Source organism: Microtus ochrogaster, chromosome 18 (genome assembly GCF_000317375.1).
Source record: "Microtus ochrogaster isolate Prairie Vole_2 chromosome 18, MicOch1.0, whole genome shotgun sequence".
NCBI classification, from domain to species: domain Eukaryota; kingdom Metazoa; phylum Chordata; class Mammalia; order Rodentia; family Cricetidae; genus Microtus; species Microtus ochrogaster.
In genome coordinates this window covers 21,318,031-21,325,248 of record NC_022020.1, presented here as the reverse complement: position 1 = coordinate 21,325,248, position 7,218 = coordinate 21,318,031, and positions in this window count along the sequence as shown.

Sequence of the window (7,218 nt, the reverse complement as noted above, 5' to 3'; positions counted from 1 at the left end):
AGGGAGGAGGCAGAAATCCTTAATAAATAAATAAATTTAAAAAAAATAAAAATAAAATGTCAGCTATGAAACAAAAAAAAGAATGTTGAAAAGTAAGTCAAACCATTAGAATTCAATGATTGATTTATATAAATTTAAAATAGGTGAAGATATAAATATTTATGTATCAATATATACATATAATGTCTCTGACTTTATCCATTCTTTTGGTATAAAGTCTTATTATATATTCCAGGGTAACCTCAAACTCATAGTACTCCTGCCTCAGGTTCTCTGCTAGGGTTACAATCAGGTACCATCATATCCAGAATCTAATCTAATCTATCTATCTCTATCCTCTATCTATCTGTCTGTCTGTCTGTCTGTCTGTCTGTCTATCTTCTCTCTATCAATAATTAACCTACCTGTCATTTATTTATCACGTATCTATCATTTAATCAATCTGTCTCTCTATCTATCATCTTTTATTTTCTTCTTCATCATCATCATCATCATCACCATCTTTGGTGGTTTGAATAAGGATCATGTTCATAGGCTCAATATTTGAACACTTGGTCCCCAGTTTATGGAACTGTTTGGCAAGTATTAGGAGATGTGGCCTTGTTGGAAGAGGTGTATCAGTAGGGGTGGCCTTTGAGGTTCCAAATCTAGTGTCATTCCCAGTGTGCTCCCTGCCTCATGCTTGCAGATTAAGACGAGAGCTTTCAGGTATTCTTGATGCCACGCCTTTCTTTGAAGCATCATGGACTCTACTCTAATTCTCTGAAACTGTAGGCTCACTTAAACAGTTGTATAAGTTGCATGATATTTTTTTCACAGCGACAGAAACCCCCAGGTTCCTATTATTATTTAATCTACCAATTGTCTACTATGTTCCTGAATATAAAGGAAATGTTCAAACCAAGCTTGTTGAATGTTGAAGATGTGGTTGAGTAGAAGGGATGTAATATGAATTTTCAGTTGACATAAAGACACAAAGACAGAGTCACTTGAACTACAGAATCAGCTATGCCTTTCTTCTGCTGATCACACACATCTGAAGCATGTTCAGCATGGGTATGGGAATCTTCTATAGGAAAGAAGCATCTACAGGAGGCAGAGTGACTGTATGAGGGACCTCTCATCACCATAGTGATGATGCTCAGGAGAAGCATCACAGAGGTCTGGTGATTCAGGGGGCTGTAACCCTCCTCCAGGCTGTTTGCTCCAGGCTTGTTCTCTGTGCTTTCTGTCCACTTTTGTTTGCCACAGGAGATTTTGCATTATCTAATCCCATCCATTGGAATGTCTTAGCATAGCAACTGCGTGTAGTGCAGAATGCATGCACCTTCCAAAGACTAAAATCTTCTAGATGTGACTAACAGAGATTTTTATATGTGGTTCAGAAGTGTCACCATAGGCAGTAGTACCACTGCTGTTGGCAGAAACATGGGTGAGGCCCCACCTAGGGGTTGGTGTTCCATTTCAGTTAGGTAGGGAAGGGAGTAGAGGATGGATGTTTGGGCCCATCTCTGTTTAGACCACTCTGGCCACACTCTGTCTGTGGGTAGCTCTGAAGGTAGTTCTAAATTGCCTCTGCCCAAGTCCTGATTTACACAGGGGAGCAACCCCTGCATGCCTGACTGTCCCAAGAGTGTGACTTGCAGAGTAGTAAAGATTTATATCTCCATGGAGAGAAGAGTATGGCTGGCAGTAATAGAGGCATGCAAAAACAAGTTGGTAAGATTTCTAAACTGATAAGTTTAAGGTAACTGTGTTTTTACATATGCTTATGGGTCAGAGGCCTTTCTGGAAAAGAGAAGATGATAAAAGTCACCACAGACATGAATATTAACTTTGGCATGATATCTATCTATACCAGACATCTTTTAATGATATTCAACTGAGCACTCTATATTTCTAAATATAGACTGTTGAAAAATCCTAATTTTTTTAAACAAATGGCATGTTTTGTGTTAGGACCAAATGTATTAGTAAATTAATTGATCATATCTTCATAAATGTTAATTGATGTCTTATTTATTATTTTATTTTTAATTTATTTTTGAAACTGTATTTTAATTGCATTTCTCCCATCCATTTCCTTTCCCCAAACCCTTCTATAAACCCATCCCTACTCTCCTTTTAATTCATGTCATTTTTCATGCATTGTTATTGCATGCATATACGTATTTATATATACCTTTATATTCCCACTTATGACCTGTTGAGTCTACGTAATGTTAATTCTATGTCTGTTTCCAGGACTGATGATTTGGCACTGGACAGCCCATTGGTGTGCTCCTCCTTGGGGAGGACCACCTCTCCTGCCCCCAGCTTTCCTTAGTTGCCTGCAGTTCTTTGTGCAGGGTTGAGGCCTCCTGGGATTTCCCCTGTGGATCCTGGATATTCATTGGTGTCCTCCTTGTTCAGCTCACATTTGGGCAGACATGGTGGTGAGACTTTATGGGTGTGGCGTCTGATGTTACTCAGAGACACTGGTTTTAGACATTATAGATCTGTGTTTTAAACCATGCTTGAAAAAGGCCTAGGTGCACAACAGAGGCTTAAAAGTAGGAACAGATTAAACAAAGGACCATCAGGGAGTTTTGTTTGTTTTTTTCTCATATTAATTTGTTTCCTTCCAATTGGAATAAGCACTATTAATGACATTCCTCAGATTGGTACTTGGAGTCACACAAAGGGACTAATCATACATTTATCCTCATTAAAGGAAGAAGGACTGCATTCTACAGTTTCCTAGGAGATTTTTAAGAGGCCAAAATTGATGATGTATAATACCATTGGATTCAAACTATTTTTTCAACCACCAATTCTGTTTTCAAATCCTGAACCATTTGTTACAACTAGAAACTTCTATCTTTGTGAGAATTCATTTCTACCTCTTCTTGGAAAAGCAAGGTCTTTGTACAGAGAAGAGAGTCATGAAGATGAACAAGAATGACGTCCCTATTGCTGGCCAAAGGCTATCTATGTCCTGAGTTTATTATCTTCACGTATAATTTTTTCAAAAGGATTATATGAAGAAAACAGAAAAGATATTAAGAACATCCAACCTAAGAGGATAGTATCTACAATTTAATAAATTCATGGAAGTATCTTTTGTTCTTCTTTTACATTTGCTATAAAACAAGGCAACGTACCCATGTTGAACTTACTCCACCTCAGGCTCTGCTTCTTCAGCACACCTACCCTGAGTCTTTCCTTCCTATGCCTCTGCCTTAGTCAGTGTTCTATTGATGTGAAGAGACACTGTGATCAAGGCAACTATTATAAAAGAAAGCACTTAATAGGGGGCTTGTTTGCAGTTTTAGAGGGTTAGGGCATTTCATCATGGTGGGAAACATGCCATCCATGGCAGCCACGGTGCTGGAGAAGTAGTTGAGAGTTGCATCCCGATCAGCCAGAGGAGGGTAGACAGAGGAAGACTGGGCCTGAAATGGGCTTTGGGAACCTCACAGCCCATCCCCATGATATACTTCCTCCAGGAAGGCCATCTTAGCTAGAGTTTCTAGTGCTGTGACAAAACACCTTGACAGAAGAGCAAGCTGGGGAGGAAAATGTTTACTTGGCTTCCACGTCCACATTGTAGTCCATCATTGAAGGAAATCAGATGGGGATCCTGGAGGTAGGAGCTGATGCAGAAGCCATGAAAGGAAGCTGCTTTCTGCCTTGCTTTCTCTGGCTTGCTCAGCCTGCTTCCTTCCTTCCTTCCTTCCTTCCTTCCTTCCTTCCTTCCTTCCTTCCTTCCCTCCTTCCTTTCTTCCTTCCTTCTTTCCTTTCTTTTCTTTTTTTTTTTTAGTATTTTCCTTTTTATTGTTTTTATTGAGCTATATATTTTTCTCTGCTCCCTTCCCTTCCTTCTCTCCCCCCATGGTCCCCATGCTCCCAATTTACCCAGGAGATCTTTTCTTTTTCTACTTCCCACATTGATTAGATCAATGTAAGTCTCTCTTAGGGTCCTCTTTGTTGTCTAGGTTCTCTGGGTTTGTGATTTGTATGCTGGTTTTCTTTGCTTTATATCTAAAAGTCACTTATGAGTGAGTACATATAATATTTGTTTTTCTGGGTCTGGGTTACCTCATTCAATATGATGTTTTCTAGATCCATCCATTTACCCACAAATTTTCAAGATGTCATTATATTTTTCTGCTATGTAGTACTCCATTGTGTAAATGTACCACATTTTCTTTGTCCATTTTTTTTTTTTTGGTCAAGGGGCTTTCCAGGTTCTGGATATGACAAATAGTGCTGCTATGAATATAGTTGAGCACATGTCCTTGTGGTATGATTGAGCATCCTTTGAGTATATACCCAAAAGTGGTATTGCTGGGTCTTGAGATAGGTTGTTTCCTAATTTTCTGAGAAATCACCATACTGACATCCAAACTCAGCCTGCTTTCTTATAGAACCCAGTACTACCAACCTAGGGATGGCACCACCCACAATGCCCTGGGCCTTCCACACTAATCACTGGGTTAGAAAATGCCTTAATGCTGGATCTCATGGAGGCATTTCCACAACGGAGACTCCTTCTTTTCTAATGGCTCTAGCTTGTGTCAAGTTGACACAAAACCAGTCAGTATAATACCACACTTCCTAATCCTTGTAATTCTCTCAAACATTTCCACTCCCTAGTGACCAAGCTTCAAAACTATGAGCCTGTGGGGCTATTCTCACTCAGTCCACCACACCCTTGAAGGACTGGGCTCCGTGTGCTCACACTTGAGCTCCTTCAGCTACTGTCTTCTGTTCAGATGTGAAGGACAGGCTACTCAATCAAAACGCTAGCCTGTTATGCTTTCTTGCTGTCTCCCTGCCCTGCTGCTGTCCTGACTACATCTCTCTCTATTCCGCTACCACCAAAGATCCTATCTAACATTTTGACTCTTAAGCTTTGGCAATATCTTCCCCTCAGGTCTAGAAGTGGAAGCAATGTGTGTCCATGTGTCTTCTAAAGACTCCTCCTAGGTTTCAGCAACTCCTCTTGCCACTCTGTTCAAGACTTTTCTATTGATAAACAGAAGTGTCTCCTCAAAAGCAAGATATAAAACACCAGACACAGAGTCAATTCCATACTTAAAACGGCCCCCAAATCAGCTTCCATTTGAGGAGATAAGAAGTTCGGCAAATATGCAGTTGATGATTGCAAAATATTGTGAGTGTATAATTCCAAGGAATTCGTAAGTGTTGATTTTATAGCAAGTATATAAAATGGTACATTATAAAGCTATGGAAGATAAGATTACCCATTCTGGAAACTACTAAATTCCAAACCAATTTTGTCTTTGAATTAGACATATCTGAAGCTGGGCATGAGCACAAAGAGATACAGAGTAAAAGGTAAGGAAGATACATATAGCTTGCTCCCAGATCAAGGAATAAAATTAAACAACTGACCAAAAGTTGACATAAGTCTACATTTAGTTATAGTTTGGTCTTACACTTAGTAATTCCATAATATTTTGGTAAATCACGTAACTTGATTAAGTATGAAGTTCCCTTCTCTCTATTCAATGATGACAAACCTATCCATGTTGCAAAACTTTTGAGAGCATTTGCCTGGCAATAATTACTCAAAACCCAATAAATGGCATCATTGTGAAGTATAGTCTTCCACTTTAGTCATGTTTTCTTTCCCATCAATACTACTGTGTTTTACTTTCTGTTAGCTCACTTACCTCTTGTTTGATCAGAAGTGTTCCGAGGCTGGATTGTTTACATATGAGTTCTGACTAACTCGTAGCTCTCTGAATTCTGCAGAGTCCATGTGTTTGGCTAGGGTATTAATATTTACCTTTTAGAAAAGTTATCACGGTTTTTAGGTTGAGACAAGAAGTCAAGTGCTGAGCACAGACATTTAATAGGAAGGAATAAAGGTCAAATGCTAAGACTGATGACTTGGAATTAATCTTGTTCATAAATGGCCACTGTAAAGATATTTTGTCTAGTAGTCACTGGTCACTCAGAATTTGATCTTGTGAGACTATTACTGAGCCATTATTTCACCATACTGTGTATTCTTAGGCAAAGAAATCATGCAGTGATTATATTATTTACAATGTCTTCCAAGTCTTTTAATAAAACCTGAGTAACTCTACTCATTTATATAAATGTCCTGCTATCAACCAATTTATTCAGAGAGGAAAACATTATCATAAATATGATCAAATTTTGGGTACTTTTAATGTTAAGAACTGTGCTCTGAAACTGTAGATTGTATGTGTTAAGGTGTAAGACTCAACTACATCCAAGACTGTGCCTAAGTGTGTTTCTTCTGAGTGAATTGAAGAACGTGTCATTTTAATCCTGATCAAAGTATGTCATGTTCTCCAAGTGTGTACTGGACAGCCTACAGCCTCAAATGGTTATTGTTATGCCAGTGAACAACAGGATTCTTCAAAACAATAGTATATGCTTAATGTTATTTTGCATGGATATAATAATGGCATATACAAAAGATTCCAAAATCATTTCTTCAAAGAAGTTTCAGTTGTGACTTAAGGTGTTCAGAGTGGTGATGGTGATAGTTCAGACTAGTTTGGTCTCAACTAAGGCCAGAAGGAACTGGCTTAGGCATAAAAGAGTAATTGGGCAATTGGCTGGCTATTTATATAAACAGTGCAAGCAGCAGTTGCTCTGGAGCTGGAATGTGCCTCTTCTCTGATTCTGTTTTTCTTTCTGAGCTGAAGTCACTCCTGAGAAGTTGTTTCCTTGTGTTTGGAACCAGAGCCATCAGCCACAACCGCTTTGTTGCCAAAAAGGATATGAAGCTATTTTTAGTTCCAAGTTTTGAAATATTTTGATACAAATCTTACAGCAGCTGTGCTTTTAATAACAAAAAAGAAATGATTTAATAGTTTCTATTAATACCACAGTAGTTGAATCAGTAAAAAAAAAATTTGCAGACCCCTTGCTATGACATAGCAAGCAGCAAGAAAATGAATAAGCAATTTTGAGGAGTGGAATAAAAAAAAGGAGTAAATTAGGACCGAGTAGCTTCCCTGAGAGAAAATTTTAGACAATGAAAGTGATTCTATAGGAGGATGTCAAGGATGGTGGAGAACTTGGGAGCCCAGAAAGTGAAACTTGGGAGGTAATGGGTTGTGGTGATGTTTGCACAGGGATAAACATCTGTAGAAACCAATCACATGATGCTTTTTAAATGCATGACATTTATTATGAGTCAACAATACAATAACAAGCTGACAATTTATA